The sequence below is a fragment of the Rhinatrema bivittatum genome, chromosome 13 (genome assembly GCF_901001135.1).
Source record: "Rhinatrema bivittatum chromosome 13, aRhiBiv1.1, whole genome shotgun sequence".
Classification (NCBI taxonomy): Eukaryota; Metazoa; Chordata; class Amphibia; order Gymnophiona; family Rhinatrematidae; genus Rhinatrema; species Rhinatrema bivittatum.
Window position 1 is genome coordinate 58,846,862 of NC_042627.1, and position 20,861 is coordinate 58,867,722.

The window sequence follows — 20,861 nt, forward strand, 5'->3', positions numbered from 1 at the left end:
ATGGCTCACATTCTGAAAGCAGTAGGGTTTTTTTGTCTCTCCAAGGGGTCTACATACCAAAACTATGTTAAAAGTAACTGCATGCTAGCCCCATGTTAAATAAAATGTGATAAGGCCCCCAACGCCAACAAAAGTATGCACTGTTAACTTTTATATGCCTACATATAAATTTAACTCGCCTATATATGCTAAACTAGTACAAATGTGCTTAGTATGTTAATTACTGTATGATATGGTCCCCTGAACAGGAGGTTATATGCTTGTTTAGCATGTTACATTTGGCTTCTGACATGGTGTGATAAACTGCTAGTGTGGTGATTCTCTATGCTAGCTTCCCCCCTCAGTAGTAAATTGCTATGTCTTTGGCCTTCCCTGAAAATATACTGCAACCCCCATGAGTGGCGGATTACTTTATATTTGGTTTGGGGGAGAGAGAGGATTTCAGGAAGGTAGCTTTATTTTAGGGAGAGTCCAATTTCTGGAACTGTGTACTGATTGTTGTGCAAGATAACATGGAAGAAACTCATATAACTGATGACACTATAGTTTGATTTTCTGTATTCATTTTCATCCAACCAATGATGACACTAGCATTTGGTTTCTTCCAGGATTGGAAAATGGAGTAGGATGATACTGTTCTATTATTATTTGAACAGTGAAACTATTTTTAAACCAGAGAGTTAAATCAGAATATATGTATGGAAAAGGTGTGATGATCTGTTTTGGTTTCAAGCTGAGACTATTATCCCATGAAGATTCTTCTGGTGAAAGATATCCTGAAAAGTGTAGTCTGCTAATTATTGGGCTAGTAGACAAGCCTAAAATAATTTTTAAAGAGGCTTTTCAACTTAACTGATTCAAAAGTGGCTAGGCCAGGGTTCTCAATCCAGTCAGGTTTTCAGGCTATCCACAATGAATATGCATATGAGAGATTTTCATGCACTGCCTCCATGTTATGCAGCTGGATCTCATGCATGTTGCATTGTGGATAGCCTGAAACCTGACTGGCTGGTTTGAAAACCCCTGAGAGGCTGATATTCTACCTGAAGGCGTGTAGCAGTAAAATATTTTCTTGTGCTTTATGTCCCACTACACCTTCCATCTTCCCTCATTTTCCCCATGCACAGTGCAACAGGACTAGTTTAAATGGCGTATATACTGTAGCCTATTTTTATTATATTCAGGACTTTCAAGTGTCAGACTGCTTTTCCCTACTGAAGTCACTAAATGTGAATTATGCCCATCAGGCGAATGTTCAGAATAGGTGAGAGGCTTGTGAGAGCTGCTTTGGAAGTTAGAGGGAGAAGAGCAAGCTAGAAGAAGCCAGATCTGTTCAAGCTTGTCTGTGGATAAAGCTAAATAAAATGCTTTCACGTCTCAGTACAGGAGCAGTGAGTAAGCACCATAGGCAAATATATTCCAGGAGCCTCTGCTGTAGTACTTTTGTGGGATGGATGGAAAAATCCTTGAGGTATTTCTAGTGGTGGCAGGAGGATATTGTACTGGTAGAAAGAACCTCCTGGAGATGGTACCTAACGCCTGATAGACTCCATAACTCGAAGGTGGAAGACACCTGTTGGGAAAAATTGTGGAGAAAAAGGAACTTATTATCATATGTGGTGGGGTTGCTCCAAACTGAGGCAGTTTTCTGGAAAGAACTTCTCCATTTTATTACTGAAATAATTGGTCTAAGTGTACCAAATTCTCCAGAACATTATTTACTTCATTTACCACCGGATGTTCCCGCCACACAATGGTTATTAGCACATTAAATTATTCTAGCGGCTAGATGTGAGCTTGACCTCCCCACGATGGTGGATGTGGAGACACGGTTAGAGCGGAATTGTTTATTGTATAAACTGCAATAAAAAATCACAGCTTGCCCAAGTTCTATAGGATGTGGGACCCTTACATAACATGGAAGACTAAGCATGCAACTGAGCTATAAGTGGGCAATAGGGCTACCTATTGGAGTGAATATAGTCTGCATATGTATTCTGGATAATGTATAGCATAATACTATTTACCAGGTCATTGGAAAAGTGACTGTAATGATTCTCAGTGGGGGGGGTTAAGTTCTGTTTTATCTGAAAATCTTATTGTCATGTAATAGCTATTGAGATGGCAAATAAAAATTATAATTAAAAAAAGAAAGAACCTCCTGAATAGAACAAGCTGGAAAGGGTGTTGGATAGTGGGAGCTACTGTTCTGTTCATTTAGTGCCTGCTGTTCCATATTCTGTCTGCCCTCTAAAACCAGAGCAGAATAAGAAGAGAAAAATAATCATTTATTGTAATTGGAAGTGAGTAAATAGTTTTCTTTTGTTGAATCTGCTGTATGCTCTATCTCCAAAACAAAGCAAAGTTCTTGAGAAGAAACCAGCTGCACTTATGTGGAAAGTACATTTTTGTGGTAATGTAAGAGGCAAGGTGAAAGGTTTCCCTACTAGAGGGGCTTGAAGAGTAATCTTTCTCCCTTGATAAAAGAACCTCTGTGCCTGTGCATGGACTGGCATAACACAACACTTCACAAACATTCCATATTACTGTTAAAATATGTTTGCGGTGGACAAAGGACAAAAATCACCGTGAATGCAAGTTCTTTAACATCTGCTATCTTCTTCATTTAAACTGATGCAACTAAGCAGTTACTTGCGATATTGAAGATGGTTCTGAACTTTATATTGTAGTGTAAATAATGTTATAGTTCTATATGGCAACATTAATGATTTATATCACAGTGCCCTTCTTTTGACTTGTATGTCAAAAGTCTTCTTTGTATCTCCAAATAACATAGAAGTATTAGGTTTGACAAAAAAAAAAAAAAACAACTCGATTGTCAACTGCAGCCAAGCCGACTCTCAGCATACACTTGATGATGATGACCTGGCAAAACACACAAGTATTTAGGAGATGTTAATGAAAGTAAATAAAAAGTGAAACAATTTAATAGTTTCAGACAGAAGTATCTTTCTTTTTGAAAAGCTAATCTTAATATTTTTTAAATTTCAGTTTGGTTTATTGCCTATCCCATAGGCCTGAAGCAATATATAATAGCAAAATATACAATAATAAACAAACAAAAGTAACAAAGGGAAACAGTATTTTCCAGTGTATAAAGAAAATAAATACATAATTCCATGCTAATAAGACCATAATATCATCTGGATGCAAGGTTAAACAGAGCTCGGCAAACCCCTCTCGTGCCCCATAGAAAGAGGGGAAATACGAACAAGTTCATTAAAAAAAAAAAAAAAAAAAACTAAAAAATTCATTTAAAAATTCTGATATAACATCTCATCCTCTTTACAATAAGAGGAGACACTATTAGAATAAAAAAAAATAATAAAACACCTTACTCTCTTCAAACTCAATTCTATAAGTTCCAAAGTAGCAGTACTGTGCAAACAGCAAAGCACATATAGAAGGGTATAAAAATAAATAGATCAAGGAAACACCTTCCTAAATCGATGTGTCTTCAGTAGTTGCCTAGACCTGAGGAACTACCCCCTCAAAATGAATTTCATTTGGGAGGGTGTTCCAGTGTTAGAGCAAAACATGAGAAAGCTTGTGGGTATGTTCTAACCAGGCAACAGGTTTTATGCATTAAAGAAAAAAAAAAAACAAAAGAATGAATGTAAATTATGGCCTGACACATTTTTCTAGTTTACTGAATAAATACTGAGTACCCATACCATGAAGAGCGTTAAAGGTTAAGCAGATGATTTTAAACTGTGATCTGAAATAAATTAGCAGCCAGTGCAATGCTAACAAAACTACAGAGCTATGGTCTCTAACACTACTGCCTTTACCATCCTTGTAGCTGTTTTGGATCAATCTTAAACTATGTATAGATTTTAAAGGCAACCAAGAGTTGTGTGCAAAAGTTTAGGTACCCCTGGTCAAATTGTAAGTTTCAATGAGTCTCTAAATGAATAGAAACTGTACCATGCAGAGAGTGTATCAAAGTTAAACACATCTTTCTGCAATGTTTAATGTAAAATTCCTATTTGCTGATTTTAACAAATTGAAAATAATAAAGTGAATAGAGCATGTACAGAAGTTTGAACACTCTTCCAAATTGATTCATTACTGCTTTTGTTTTAAAGAAAGTTAAGGTCCAAAATATTGATTGGCTTGTTAAGTCTTCAATTAGGTGAAGATAATTCCACAGTTTAACAAAGGTTCTGTCTACTTTTAACAACCATGGGCTCCTCTAAGCAGCTGTCTTAAGTATTTGAAAATTAAGATAATTCAGTCTTACAAAGCAGGGGAAGGCTATAAAAAATAGTTCTAAATGCTTCCAGCTAGCAATTTCAACTGTTGAAATTAATGTTAGGAAATGGAAGTTACATGGAACTGTTGATGTCAAGGCAAGATCCAGAAGACCAAGAAAAATCTGATAGAACTGCCAGAAAATTGGTCCGATCTGAAAAACAGAATCCAAAGAACACCTCAGATGAACTACTGAAAAGTTTAGCTGACACAGGGGCAGATTTTCAAAGGGTTACGCGTGTAAGATACGCATGTAACCCCTGAAAAGCTGCCCCTGCGTGCGCCGAGCCTATCTTGCACATAGGCTCGGCGGTGTGCGCAATCCCCAGGACGCATGTATGTCCCGGGGCTTGCAAAAAGGGGCGGGGCGTGGGTGGGCCAGGGCAGGGCCTGAGTCTCCAGGCACAGCGGCCATTTGCTGTGCCCGGGATCGCGCGCCGGCCATCAGCCGGCGCGCGTAAGCTGTAACTTCAATAAAGGTATGGGGGGGTTTTAGATAGGGCTGGGGGGGCGGGTTAGGTAGTGGAAGGGAGGGGAAGGTGCAGTGGGGTGGGAGGGAACGGAGGCAGGCTGTGCGGCTCGGTGCGTGCAAGTTGCACAATTGTGCACCCTCTTGCACGCGCAGACTATGGATTTTATAACCTGCGCGCGCATGTTATAAAATCGGGCGTAGATTTGTTCACACCGGGTTGCGCGAACAAATCTGCACCCGTGCACAGGTTTTAAAATCTGCCCCATTAAGAGTAGTTGTCCACAATACAGTGTTGCTTACACAACAGTAATCTGCATGGGAGAGTTGTCAGAAGGAAACCGCCTCATCACAAAAGTTATAATCTAAAGTATCCAAAACAAAATCTTGATAAGCCTGAACATTTTGGTAACAGTGCTGTGGACTGAGGAAATGAAAATTGACCTCTTTGGCTATAACTGCAGAAGATATATGTGAAGAAAAAAGGATGAAGCATTTGCATAAAAGAAGAGCTTGCTAACTGTTAAGCACAGGAGTGGCTCTGTTAAGCTCTGGGATGATGTGGCAGCTGGTGGCACAGGAATCATTGTGCAAGTGGAATGGAGTCAGTTCAGTATCGGTATAGCCTCGAAGCTCATGTCTTCACAGTTAGTGAAGAAATTGAAGCTGAAAAGAGATTGACAGCAACCCCAAACATTCCTCAAAATCAACCATGAATTATTTACAGGAAAGAAAGACGAAGGTTTTCGTGTAGTCTTCAGAGTCTCCGTACGTGAATTTTATTGAAAATTTGTGTTGAGATATCAAATCTGCAGTGCATGCAAGGAGATCTAAGAATATGTCCGGGCTGTAAGAGTCCTGCAGGGAAGACTGGGACAAAATTCCAAAAGCAAGAACAGAAAGACTTTTAGCTGGCTTCAGGAAACGCTTGGCAGCTGTTATTTCTGCCAAAGGAGAGTATCACAAAGTACTGACTGAAAGGTGTACAACTTAGAATGATGGCAACGCCTTCTCCTGAGGCAGACGGTGAATACTCTCGAAACGCTGGGCAGTGTCAGGTGACCGGTCTTGATTTCTTACCTGAGAGTTACAAAAAGCTAATTCCCGAATTTTCAAACGCCGGCGCGTGTAAAATCTGGCAGATTCGCATGCAGCCGGGCCATGCGCATGCCAAGCACATTTTAGAAATGGCCCTGCCACACACACACACACAGCTGCCGGTGCACGCAGAAGCGCCGGCAGATCAAAAAGGGGGGGAGGGGGCCGGCCGGGACAGCCATTAGATGCTGTCCCGGGGAAGTGCACGCTGGCAGCTGGGCGGCGTGCGGAAGTTATTTCTGCTCCAAAGGAGCAGCAGGTATTAAAATAAAAAAATTGGGGATAGCTAGGTAGGGGTTAGGGGGAGGAGAGGGAAGGTAGGAAGGATAGTTAGGGGGATAAGGAAGTTCTCTCCTAGTCTGCTTCTTAATTGGAGCGGACTGGGTGGGAACTGGAGTAGGCCTACTTGCATCGCTGTGCGTTGTTTTTTAAAATACCCCCCTTGCGAGTTATAAAATTGTGTGTACATGTATGCGCACCGGGTGGCGCCCGCACCTTTTAAAATCTACCCCAAATTTTCTGGTCCCATCCTCACCCAGCCAAGTCATCACAGCAATAGTCCACAGCTCCCGGCCACAAACTATGATGGTAACTTTCATTCTGGCACACGGGGGCAGATGTGCACGTATTTGCCAGCATGCGCACATGGACACATCCATTTTATAAGGCGCGCGTACACGTGTGCGCAGTTTGATACGAGTGCGCGCAACGTCCGTGTAAGTGGAGGGATTTTATGAGATACACGCACCGACTCCAATACTCATTTCCCCAGTCCATTCCCAGTTTGCCCATTTAAAGGATAGGACGTCCTTATCCCCCCAGCTACCTAGCCTTTCTTTTACTCTACTTGCCCCCAACCCTTAAAATCCTGCTGCGTAGACTTTTTTTTTTTCTTCTTACACCTCCTCCATCGCAGAAGTAAAGTTACATGGAAGGGGACCCCCCCCCCCTCGTGCTGGTGCATGTAAGAATATACTCGTGTATTTTTACTTACAGATCTGAATTGCCCATATCCTGCCCAGACTACCCATGCCCTGTCCATTTTTTTTTTTTGCCTTTTGGATTTGTGCGCATACTGGAAGATACGCGCGTCCCCAGCCACTTTTTAAAATCCACGCGGCCCGCACTCGCCACTTGACACACAACGTTTCTCCCAGCTTTGGCATGTGTAGGCCTTTTAAAATCTACCCATCAGGCGCCGTCCAGGCATGACTAACCTGGACCTTGAGTCTGACTACTGGGTGTTGCTGTTGAGCGAGGGCTGAGACTAAACCCAGGGGCTGTGAATGCTTCCTGCATCGTGGCCCCCAACCCAGAGAGCAGACTTCTGGCCTAGAAATCAAACTCAAATCTCCTGCACGGCAGTGTGAAGTACTTGCCTCCAGGCCAACCCTATTATTAATATTTTTTAATTAAACATTTCCACTATGTACACATTTCCAGTGGAATTTTAATATATTTTAATGTTATTTTTTTCTGTTCTATTTTTCCTTGTAGTTTATAAAACAATATAATTTAATCACGTTGGAAATGCAGAACTAGCATCTTCTTTGTGATGAGTTATAGACTCTGGCTGTGTGACAGAAAATAATGAAAAACACTAGTTTTACTATTTTAAGCGTTCACGAGTCAAACTAGTGAATGTATAGATTTCCTATACTCTTACAGGGGTTTGCAATAAAAATGCCAGTTGATGCAAACGTCAGATTTTTCTGTGTTTTCATCTTTTGTCAGTATTGATATAATACCAAGCCGTTTAGCCTGTTAAAATGGGCGAGATGTTTGTTCCAAATGCCAGCAGGTGTCAGGATGTGTACTCTTCTCCCTCTACCCTCTCTCCCTTTGCACTCCCCTTGCACCCAATGCTCCCTCCTCCAGCTCCCCTCCCCTCTTACTGTCCTGCTGCCCCATCTCCCCAACCCCCTCCCACGTTCCCACTGCTCCTCCTCATCTCTCATTCTATCTCCTTTCTTCCACAGCTCCGCTCCTGCAGCCCCCCTCTCCCCTCATTCTTCCACTACCCTCCCCTTGCACCTCACCTGCCCAGCACCCTTCTCTTCCTTATTCTCCCACCTACTGTGGCCCTCCCCTTTCCTCTTACTATCCTCCTTCTGGTCCCTTTACTGTGAGGCTGACGGGCTCTATCACCCGCGCATGTGCGGCCTGTCCGTCAGAGCTGCTTTGTACTGCACATTGAACTCTGACCGACGTGCTCTGCGGGTCTGTCTTGTGCGTGCGCGGCTCCATTTCCTCCCGGCGCCGCTCAGCTCTGACCGACGTGCGCTCTCTCGCCTGCGTGGCCCATCGGGCAGAGCCGCACTCTACTGCGCATTTGCGGGCCGTCGGTCAGAGCCCATTTATATTGTAGGTTTTGGTATAATGTAGCATCACTTAGGAAACAATGATAGCTGTAAGCTAGGTGTCAGAGAGGTCACATTCATTTATTTTTATTTAAACATTTTTATATACCGAAGTTCGTATGGCCATCACATCGGTTTACATAAAACGAAAGGGGAGAGGAAGAAGAGAAATTGGAAGAAAAAAGTTACATTATAACAAATAACTGAAAAAATAGGCTACATTATGACAAATAACTGATTAATTTTGATTTATTTTAACAATAAAATGCATGAGCAAACTCCGTTTTATTCTGTGTTGCAAAAAGCTACATGTGTTTCTAGAGACTTGAGGTGAGTACTTCTAATATATAAATGCACATAAAGTTTCATGTACTTCAGTCAATGGATCTTGCCTCGTGTACCTGTTTAGCTTTCCAAGCCTCCAGTGCTGCTATAATGGAATTGGGATCTTCTTGAGATATAGAATTTAATGTGTCATTTGCACCACTAACCAGAGCCAAGATTAAAATGGGAACATGTTGCTGCAAATGTTTTATAACTTAGGATTGTTACTATTTGAGCATGCTGTACCAAAACATATAAATCAAATCTGCATTAAATGTCAACAGTTGGTGGTATTCATCTAAATGAAAAAAAAGAATTGGCCCCATCTGTTTGTGTCAGAACAAAATTGAAATTTGGCGGATCGAGTAATGAAAATTACTGCAACTTAACTGTATCTTGTCTGTCTAAAAACAATGGCAGGAAAATAAATGCTCCTGCAGGAGCTGACAGTCTTGGTCTGCAGTAAGGGCTGAATTCTACAACTGGAGTCTCTGTAGAATTCAGTGTTTGTTTTCCTCCATGAGGCAAGTGCCGCCTCTGTTATTTCAAAGGCAGTGGGAATCCTTTGAATGCCACTGGGGCTTCTGAAGCTGGATAGGAGTTCAGATGCAGTGCATTGTACAAGTGAAAGCCACGTTATCAATAACATTAGCATTTAACACACGTCCATAACACCTGGGTATTAGTCCACATTAATGCACCCTAATGCCTCGTAAAATAATCTGCATAACTTGCAAACGTGTACTAAACTGCTCAGGAATAATTTGAGCATGGTTAGAGAAATCACACATTAGTAATGTACTTTGTGCTAACCCACCAAGAATGCGAAAACTATACCCCCCTTCAAGACTTTGCCCCTCTCCTCCCTCAAAGGATTCTGATTCATGGGCAAGACTGATCCTCTCCCTCCACCTCCCATGTCAGCAAGCCCTCAATCCCCAGCTAGACTTTGACTTCCCTCTTCCCTCTCTCCTGGTGGGACCTCCTACATCCCACCCCCTTACTTCAGAATCTGAAGGATAAATTAGGCAAGAGAAAGCTGCTCCACTCTGCCTACGCTAGCATCAAATTTAAAATGGCACTGGTTGAGCATAGGTTGGACTATAGTGAGGGACATCATCCAGCATCAATGGCGTGCGGTGACATTTATAGTAGGGGATTCAATATTGCTCTCTCAGCTCATCTCCCCTGCCATCATCCTTCCAATCACAAGCAGTTTTGCTCTCACAGTCCCTTCTCTCCTCCCACTCCCTTCCGCCCCAGGTCTCCAACATTTTTGCTCTCTCAACCCCTTCTCCCCAAGGCACAAAACACACTTGGAACCCATATGGTATTTGGCCTATTGTAACATGCATTGTGTGTGGGCTTGGCCCTCAGAAAGCCATGAATAATCAATTAAAATATAGTAAACCTCCCATTCCAAGAGAACCAAACTACCAACATTCAACACTAACAGCCCTGCCTGTGAAAAGGCAACACTGCAAATACAACATCGGGCCCTACACCACCAATACACCATCTATTAGGAAAACAGAACAAGCCCAGTTGCCTAAAAATACTTTTAAAATAAAAAATACCTGTACCTTAAAGTATTGTACAAAAGCTTTTAAAACTACATCGGCCCCTTCTTCAGATTCAGAGACATTCACATCTAAAGATGGGTCTTGTCTCAGTGACTCGTGTATGGTATTTCTGGATAATACTTACATAGATCCAATAAAAGCTATCGCATCCTGTCAAGAATACAGTCTACAGCCAGGAGACAAATCTACCATATCAGAACAACACTAACTCCCAGGACCCTATAGCAACAACCATACTCAGAAAAGAGCAGCACTCTAAATATTACGTCAAGCTCTAGAAGACCAATATATCTCCTATTGAAAACAGTGGCTGATGGACCCAAGGGTGGGGTTCCCAGAATCTTAGGAGAGAGCGTTGTCTTGTGGTTCAACAGTGGACTTCTGAGATAGTCTGAAGAAACCGTGAAGGGATCTCAAAGAGAGGAATCAATCCTTTCCTCTTCATCTGGATGAGAGATTTCTTAGTGTCTTGGAGAAAGAGAATTTCTTTTGTAGGGAGTCAGAGTGAAACTGCTTTGCAGGTCCCACAGAGCTACTGCTTAAAGGAACACATCAGACTAGCAGATTCTGAAGTGTATCAGGAGTTGTCTCCTGTTTCTTACTGGGAAGCAGTCTGCATCCAGTTGCAGGTACCATTGTGGAGGATTCCTTGTGATGAGTACCTACTGCCAAGAAGTGCAGACTTATCTGTGAACTTTCTTCTTAAACTTTATTTCTGTATTGAAGTGCACTTTTCAACAGTGTACATTTGTGGTTTATCTTCTGCAAACAAGTATTCAGTAAAAGGATTTCATTTTTTTTAACAATAGCTGACCTCTTTTACTGTAAGAAGAAGGAAGACTCCGCAGGAATCCTAGGGCTTTGAAAGACACTATCTTTACCCCATTCAAGAAAGAACCCAGGAGCATGGGACAAAACATGGCCCCAGCATTCTCCCTGAGTCCTATTAACCAGTGAGAGGGGGGGCTACATAAAAAAATGTCCAACATGGGGCCTGAGGCTTTTTGAAGGCTTTGGCATGTGTGTCAAACCTGAACTTGACAACTGAGGATTTCCTAGTTTTTGGCTACAGAACTGTGCAGTTTGGGAGACCAAAGATAGCTGCCATGTTGCCTGAGCAAAAATTAAAGCCCGCAAAACTTTCCCAGAGATGTACCTCATGCAAGTGACATGGATGCAGGAACCAACGTGGTCACCTGTCAGCCACTGAGGAAACCACTGATGTCACCATAGATTGTAAAGGGGTCATGCTCACTTCCCCCAAATGAAAGCATGATTGTAGCTGCCAGAAGCAAAGTAGCTGTTTTATGTTTTATTCAGGGTTACAACGTTTATGCTGGGTGTATTTGCTACTTTATTTAAAAGGGATGTTTGGTTGTTCTTATGGTTTTTTTGTTTTTGTAATTTTATGTATGTTTGTATTTTTATGATTATGTACTTTTTTGTATTGTAAACTGCCTAGAAATGGTGATAGGTGGTTGTTTTTTTAATAAAATAAATAAAGTAGCCAAAGGTCTAGTTAAAGCCAAGTGTTTTGTTTTGTTTTTTGTCACATTACTTAAGCAGTTTAATGGTGATTAAGATTATGTTGTTGTTCAGGAGTCATGGATTGCTATTACAAATTATTGTTTTTAATTTTGATGTAAACCTCAGCAGAGGGCAATTTTAAATTATAGTTACCCAGAAGTAATTTGGCTTCTGTGTTCCATCATCTTTAAATGTAAGTACAAAACAAATATTGTGAAAATTCTGGAAATCTACTTTGTAGATTGTGAGATTTTAAAATAATTCTTATTTTTTTTAAATGATAGCTCTAATGTGAATTTATATTTATTATATTATTTATTAAAATTTAAACTTACAAGTCATGAAAAACAGAATAGTCTACAAAATAAAAAATTCTAGAAAAATATTCTCATTTGTCAGACTACAATATTGGAGGTATTAAAGGAATCAAAGTATGCAGAAGGAACCACAGTATGGTAATATCTAGAACTGAAGAGAAATAATGGAGCAGCAAAGCTACCCTGGATGGCCATATTGCTCCAAGTTCTCCCAAACTTGGGCCATTCTGAAGGCCTGGAGACCATGGGATGCGATGAGTATACATTGCCACCAACTGCAAGAACCTGCTTCAGTCCAGTTGCTGTGCCTGCCTGCCTGCCATGGACCCATTTATGAACTGGAAGTCCCAGAAGTATTAATGACCCCTCTGGTGGAACAGAGCATGTGACCTGACAACTGATGTGGCTGAAGGATAGGGAGGAGAAATTGGAGTCAGCCTCAGCGACCTCTGCTGAGGTTTCTTCTAGTTCAGAGAAGCTTCAGATAACCTTCCCCATCAATCTCAACACACTGCTGATTACCAGCACCAGATCACCACCCAGGACTATGGCCTGATACCAGGAGCTGCCAGTTAGTAATGGGGAGTTGGTGGATGGAGGAGATGTATCAGAACAAAGGATCAGACATGCCCATCTTTTTGTATATCAGTGGAGGAACTCACTTTTGAACTGGGCAAAATAAGGGAACGTCCTTATTCCAAAGTGTAACAGCTGAAAGCGTGGGTCTGGTGCAGGACAGTTTGGCTATGGTCAGAGGAGGAGAGTAAAGAAGAGCCATTTGGGAGGACCAGAGTGCCTCGGAGGGCATGTAAGAAGTTGGATGAGGTACTCAGGGGCTGTTTATTCAAGCATTGGAAGACAATGCAGAGAGTTTTACATTTTATCCTGCTTTTGATTAGAAGTCAATGCAGTTGACGTAGAATAGGTTTGATGGCATGTGGGAATGGTTTAGGCTCTTAATCTCAAAACTGCAGCATTTGAAGAATACATTTTCCATTTCAAACACTGATGTTGGTGATTCCCTGAAGCTCTCCATTTGTGGCAATGGTGATTAAGATTATGTTGTTGTTCAGGAGTCATGGATTGTTATTACAAATTATTGTTTTTAATTTTGATGTAAACCTCAGCATCAAGGGCAATTTTAAATTATAGTTACCAAGAATTAATTTGGCTTCTGTGTTCCATCATCTTTAAATGTAAGTACAAAACAAATATTGTGAAAATTCTGGAAATCCACTTAGTAGATTGTGAGATTTTAAAATAATTCTTATTTTTTTAAATGATAGTCAGCTCTAATGTGAATTTATATTTCTTATATTATTTATTGAAATTTAAACTTACAAGTCAAAAGAAAGTTTGACATTCATGAAAAACAGAATAATCTACAAAATAAAAAATTCTAGAAAAATATTCTCATTCATCAGACTACAATATTGGAGGTATTAAAGGAATCAAAGTATGCAGAAGGAACCACAGTATGGTAATATCTAGAACTGCTTGTATCTAAATTAAGATATAGTTCTCTCTCATGCATAGCTCTCAGTTCTAGGCAATTCTCTATTTTGTAAAAATCACTCAAGCTGATCAGGGTCATAAAAGATATTTATTATTATCCCACTTAACCTGACATTTACAAGGAAATCTCAAGGAAAAACTGGTACCAAGGACAATTACCTTTTACTTCCTCATTAAAAATAATTTCCGTCTTTGTTGAGTAATTCTAGTTACTTTATAACCCAAAAAGAAACTGTTTTTTACTACAAAAAACAACTTCAAAGTACATCCCTATCTGGCTCCAAAGCAAATACTAATAGGGATGCCCAAGTAGAAACTTCCAACTGAGAGTTATGCAAGAGGGCAGTTAGGTCTAAACTGTTAGATGACTTAGACACATTTTTGCTCATTTCTCCATCTTCCCTAATTGGAAGTCAAAAAGCCTTGGAAACTGACAGAAAATATTCCACTAGTTAACACTTTAGAATAAAATCGTTTCAACATTTCTAAGGGAGATATTAATTCAGAAACCTAAGATTTAATCTTCTAGGATAATTGTACAAATTCTCAAGTTGACGATGAGTCTATTTCTTCTTTAATCAAATGCATATCACACTTATGTTTGGTCATGAGAAGAAACTTGTCTTTGTAACTTCTTATTACTAGAAATTACTGCATCAGTCTTGTCAGATAGTGATCTACTCTAAACTTTCTAAGGTCATCCCAGCTGGTTTGGATGGAAAGGAGTCATTAGTGGAAACTGAAGCAGCCATGGTATTGATCTCAGTTCCAGCAGTGGCACCTTGGCGAGTCTCCACCTGCCCCCATCAGTAGTACTAGGACAAAAAGAACATTGGAAAATGACCTCCTGTCCCCAGACAGGAGTTTGGATTCCAATCCAAATTTAGGAGGGGTATGAGTATCAGGGCTTTAGGAGATAGAAGTTCCATTTGAAGCGGCACAAAAAGCGCCAAGCTTATCCGTTCCTGATGCAAACAAAAAAAACAGTACGGTAAGCTGGGACAATGAAGATGGAAAAGCAGGTCCAACAACAAAAGAGACCCAACATTTCCCTTCCTCTTCTTTGCCATAGATAGCCAATTCAAATCCAGAAATCTTATAAGAGGCAAGACAAGTACTTACAATGTTCAAAGATCTTTTTTATCCCCAATTTCCACTGAGGGGCATTCCACATGGATCTGTGGCTTCAGCTGGATGCCTCAGGCCAAGCTCCTATAGAGGCAAGCACCGGCACAGCCCGATGACAGACGCCGCTGGGTCTGATGTGCAAGGCTAAACGCTAGGGGCAGCTGAACCTGAAGTCCAATACCAGAAACAGAGCAGCAGGTGTCTCTTCGCTTGTAAGTTCCTCCCCCCATCCACACGACTGACTGATAAGTCATTACCCAGCTAAAACTCATCTGGATTAAAAAGAATGGGGGGGGAGGGGGGGTCTGGGGTCGGGGCTTAAACTGAGTCAGGTAGTGTGGATATTCAGCATTATCCAAATAAGTTTAGCAAGATAAATTAGGACATGGTGGAGAACAGGTCTAAAATTATCCAGGTACCTTTACATGAATAACTTTTTTTTTTTTTTTAATTTGTAAAATTTTTATTAAAACGAAAGAACAGGTTTAACAGACCATATGAAACAGCAATAGAACAACTTTAGCTCTAACTGGCTATATTCATTAAATAGAAAATTAAGTTAAAAAAACAAAATTCCTGCCGAGCTAGTAATGAACTGATCCCCCAGGTTAAAATACAAAAAATGTTGGGCCTGCAGCATTCTGGTTAGATATGGGAATGGAGGACTGCTGGCTGTGAACCAAGTGGGAGAAATCTTGTACACTCATCTACCTAAGATGGGAGAGTACAAATGTGAAAGACAATCATAATCTGTCCTTTTTGCTATTATTTTACAATGTATAACTCACTTTTCCCTCCCTGCTCACGGTGAGGAATAGCACATAAGTAAAAAATAAATCACAGCTGGGATTGGTCTTTTTTTTGCTGTCACCTGCTATGCTACTATGTTTGAAATACTCCATTTTTACAGGTCCATGATGCCTGGGTTCTCTACATGCATGGGATTTTCTGAACATTGCCCTCAGTCTTTTCATCCTAGAGCCTTGTATGTGAAGATGCTTCAAAACAAAATCTCAGAACAGGGATTCCACAATGAGTGTTTCATTCTTTATATGCCTGACTGGCATGCGCTCTAACTCAAAAAATAAATATGTGAGTAATTCGAAATAAAGCCTATGTCTCTCTTACATTAAAGAAATTAATTTTACAGGAATTTTGGGTAAAATGTAGTAAATACCAGTGATCCTCAAAAACAGTGTGCTTAAACCCATTGATCATGTTATGGCAAGCTGCAACCAATGTATCAAATGGCTTTACAGGTTGTTATATCAACTACATCAATCATATAAAAATATAACAATTATTTTACTTATTTTTCATTATAAATTTTATAACATATTCAAATGACAAAATATAAAACCATCACTAAAAAAACATAAAAAGGATGCACCACAAACCCCTATCCAAATGTCAAAACCCAATTAATTCCTTCACTCTAAATCCACACACAATCAAAATTAAAAACATATATTTTTACAAATACCAAAAATATTTTTTATCTCAATCTTCATTAATCTTAATCCCCAACATGTTTCACTCTAATAAGAGCTTCTTCAGGGGGCCATTTAGATCAAGTAGTTTTAAGATATCATAAAAACGTTTTGTCCACGAAGCTAGCACTTTTTTCACTTTTTTTTTTTTAATACTTCACACATATAATGAATATCACAATATATACATTAAATTATACTAACCAACCACCACAAATATGATCAATGCATAGAAACAACCATTCTCAAATGATATAGTGTTCTATAGTCAAAAGATATATCCTTTTAGTTATCAATCTGAAATATATATTATAAAAACATACAAATGCCATGAACCAAACTAACCCACTTATCAATGTATTGCTAACACTGGGATTCATCACTCCACTATAATTATAGCGGAATGATGAGTCACAAAAATGAAAGGGGCAGGGGATGATAGTGTGCAGCTGACTGCATCATGGCGGTGCGTTTTCGCCCGCTGTGGTTGCGGCCATGCCACCCACTATCGCCCCCATAGCACCACCGCAAAAGGTGTGGTTCTTTCCCGCGTAGTACCAGGCCCAAAACCCTACCCTTTCCCTCATTTAAATTTATCGTCGCGATGCAGTCGTTAATGCGTGCATTAAGACCTTACCGAACTCAATAAGGCCCTAACACACGCATAACGGCCCTGGTGTTTTGATAAGTGACCCTGTTTAGTGAGACAGCCAAAACTTACTCTTTTGAAGCATTCAAAGAATTTCAAAAAAACCACTTAAGCAGCTTGGTGGCAATCGTGTCTGCATTTCCTCTTATCTCACTTTCTGATTGGTGAATAAAGATAATTTGGGTTGATCGATGGAAGCTTAGGTGGTTCTTGTTTGTACTTTAGTGGCAGTGGTGGCAGAGGTTAAGGGGATGGGATGGATCCAACATATTTTCTTTTCGTTTTGATTTTGTTTCTAATAAATAAACAAATAATGAAATACAAACAACATGAAAATAAGAAAACTAAAAACAAAGCAAAAGAAACGTGATTAGTAATTTCTGATGTATTTTGTAATCTGCTTTAAAGGAAAAGCTTTTTCAGATGTATGTGGAATATAAACGATCAAGTCAGTGTCAAAGTCCCCTGGAGAACCTCCAACATGCTTCATTTTACCTATCATGGCCTTTGTATCCCACCCCTGCTTTCGTTACAAACTCCTTGGCCAGAATGTCCACCTTGGCATGCGTCACTAGCAATCCCACACTTCCCTGCAGGTCGGGGCCTTGGAATCCCATGCTGCCAAGTTTTTTGCAATCCTGACCAGATCACCAATGATGAAAATCGGTGTCAGTGAAATGTCAGCGTTGAGTCATTGCTCCAGGATATGTGGAGAGGCTTTCTCGTAACTGCTAATTTTTTTTCAGAATTTTCTCAAAACGTTGGGATCGCTGCCTAAATCCCTTTCTTCCTGCTCTTGCAGTAGCAGAGGCTGAGTCTTTCAAGAAACAAAAGTATAACAGTTATAAAGGGGGAGGAAAAACACAACTAAACTATAGGGGGAAGGAGGGGAATTTGTTGTCAATACACTGCCGCAAGACCAGACAGTAGCTGTGCTACCTCTTAAAGTCGGCTTCCAAAATGTACGTTGTTAGAATTGTGCTGCATTCTACTTATGCCAGGCTGCTTACTTTTTAATACTTCTACAGCTATTTGCTAACATTCCAGAAAGCAACAAGAGTATGGCCAAAGTCTGAAAGTGAATGGAATCCTAATGTACTTCTTAAATTCACATCCCAATCTGAAGTGAATCTGAGCCATAGTTAAGCTTATCTAATTAGCAATGGAACTGGATTTACTCACAGAACTTGAGAAGTAAGCCAAACCTAGGTCTACAGAACAGAGATATCCCAGCATAGGTACTTTGCTAGTATTTCACTTCAGTCCTTTCTTTACTTTCCTTATGTTTTATGTTACTTTTATATTAAAATCACCTTTGAATTAAGTGATGATTTAGCATTCTGTGATTTTTAATGATTAGTTTTGTTTTTTTATTTGATTTTTTAAAATTCATTTTATACATTTTTTATTCTTGTTTTTGCAGTCTTTGCATTTTTCACTTTATCACAAATTTTTTTTTTTTTTAAATCAACATTTCTTTTGGCACCGCTGTTGCTAGCCCTTCTAAATCAACTTTATTACATTTATTTGGTTAAGTTATGTAGAAAGCTATGCATCATTGAAGATTGGTGGGCAGCATTATTGGATATAATGCAGTAAAGCTAAATTAAAGCTGTGAGTACATATACTAACAGTGGAGTAAAGCATGTAATCTACAGTTCTAAAAATCTATCCTAGTTTGTGGAGTTATCTGGTTTCTTTATTGAATAAGACTCTCTATTCTAAAGATGATATATTCATTAAGCAGTATTACCTATGTGATTTACATTAGACTGTCCACAAACACTAGAAACAGTGTTTTAGGCAAAAAGCTTGAATTGAAGTAGGGCAGGGAATGCACCACTTTTGGGTGTCAGCAAGCCAGGAATGTGTAAGGCCTCTCTGAAACAGAGGTGCATTCGATCATTCACTCATGGCCCATCAAAAATGACAGGCAACGATATTTTTCAAGATAATTTTTTGTTGCACTTTAAAAATGTCTCTAATGTAAATCGTACCACGCACAGTAACTCCTAACAGTAACTTGTGAATAAACAAGTATAAAGCCCCACTACTTCCATTTGAATGTTTCACAAAAAAAACATTGTGATTTACTGTTCCTATATTTTGTGGATTCTTTAATTCTAGGACAGCCTACACCTTCTAGGCTTTAGAGTGCACATTATACTGTTACATACATTTTTGTATAACTGTGGCTTTGAAGAAAAAGACCCCAAGTCACTGCCCTGTTTGGCACCACTGCATGACCTGGCTACCTTCCCCAATTTAGCAGGAGAGTGGCCCAGCTGACCCTGGCCCAGATTGTACTGTGCTAAGTTAGCCAAAATTGGGCCACCACAGTGACCAATCACATTGGGTGGCTAAAGTGGGCAAGTTAGCCAAAATTGGGCCACCACAGTGACCAATCACATTGGGTGGCTAAAGTGGGCAAAACGAGGCAGAAAGGCTCTATGGGTGAGGGCTCTTTACCTTGGAGAAGAGACGACTGAGAGGAGATATGGTAGAGGTTTGTAACATGATGAGTGGTGTGGAACAAGTTGATAGGGAATGGCAGCTTCCGGTCTGTGGAATTTGGCACCAAAGAGGACGCTATGGTGAACAGCAATTTGATATTTAAATGGATAAAAGAGTGGCTATCGCTTGAAAGCTTCCCCCTGATGCAGAATGCAAAACACAGACCCGTGTCGGGGAGTTTTGTTTCACCAGGGAATCAGACAAGATAAGGTTTTACTGCATATACAATTTTTTAAGAAAGAGAAAAGTCTATTTTGGCTGATTATATGGAAGTCAAATGAAGGTATTTCATACCGGGAGTGCCTAGTATGATGGCCACTTAGATGGTAAAAAATATTCTTGGGGAGGTTGTTTTATTATTGTTTTCTTGTATTACACCCAGTTTATTCTGTTCTATTCACTCTTTCCAACAGTTCTAGGACAAGAGAACATTCCATGAAACTCACTATTAGCAGATTTAAAACAAATTCTAGAAAGTATTTTTTCAGTCAACGCATAAACTATGGAATTTGCTGCCAGGGCATGTGTTCAACTTTAGTAATTTAGGTGAGTTTAAAAAAGGTTTAGAACTGTTTCTAGAGGACAAATCCATTAATCATTATTTAGCCAGATAACCTGCTTCTGAGTGAAAAGCATGGAATGGGATTTCTAGGTGGGATCTGACAGGTACGTCTCAGTGCCTTGGACTGCCCACTGTCAGAGACAGGATGCTGAACTAATCCAACATTGATCAGACCTAGCATTGCATTTCTTCTGTTATGCTCTCATATTCTTTCTACATCTGGAGTATTGTGTTCAGTTCTGGAGACCGTATCTCAAAAGGAACAGAGACAGGATGGAGGCGGTTCAGAGAAGGGCGACCAAAATGGTGGGGGATCTCCATCAAATGACTTATGAGGAGAGATTGAAGATCTTAAATATGTATACCCTGGAAGAGGAGGAGGAGCAGGGGGGATTATGATACAGATCTTCAAATATCTGAAAGCTTTTAATGATATTCAATTGACAAACCTTTTCCATTGGAAAGAAACCAATAAAACAAGGGGGCATGTAATGAAACTCCAGGGAGGACGACTCAGAACCAACGTCAAGAAATATTTCTTCACAGAGGGTGGCGGATGCCTGGAATGCCCTTCCAGAGGAGGAGGTGAAGACTAAATCAGTGAAAGATTTCAAAGGAGGGTGAGATAAACACTGTGGATCCCTAAAGGTTAGAGGATGGGAATGAAGAAAAGAGTGCATGGGAGTAACTTGCTGGTGCAGTGGTTACTACCCTTAACCAATAAGCCTTGATACTTCTGATGCAACTCCAACATTGCTCTCTGTTTCAACGGCAGGGAGGAAAGACGAAAAGGGGAATTAGACAGAAGATGGAAATGATGAAAAGAGTGCATGTGGGTAACTTGCTGGTATGGCAGTTACTACCCTTAACCAATAATCCCTTCATCATGTTGATGCAACTCCATCATTCTCTCTGCTCTAACGGCAAGAGGTGATGGGGAATTGGACTCAAACAGCAACCAACAAGGACCCTGGCTTGATGGTCTGGGAAGCTGATAAGTATGGGGATGAACTGTATGGTGCGGCAGATACTACCATAAGCTTGCTGGGC

The 20,861-nt window shown here is 40.2% G+C and overlaps 1 pseudogene; it reads right to left on the minus strand.

The window, feature by feature from the left end:
* Window positions 1-5,461: 5,461 nt before the first annotated feature.
* Window positions 5,462-20,861, minus strand: part of LOC115074738 — a 64,999-nt pseudogene continuing 49,599 nt past the window's right edge.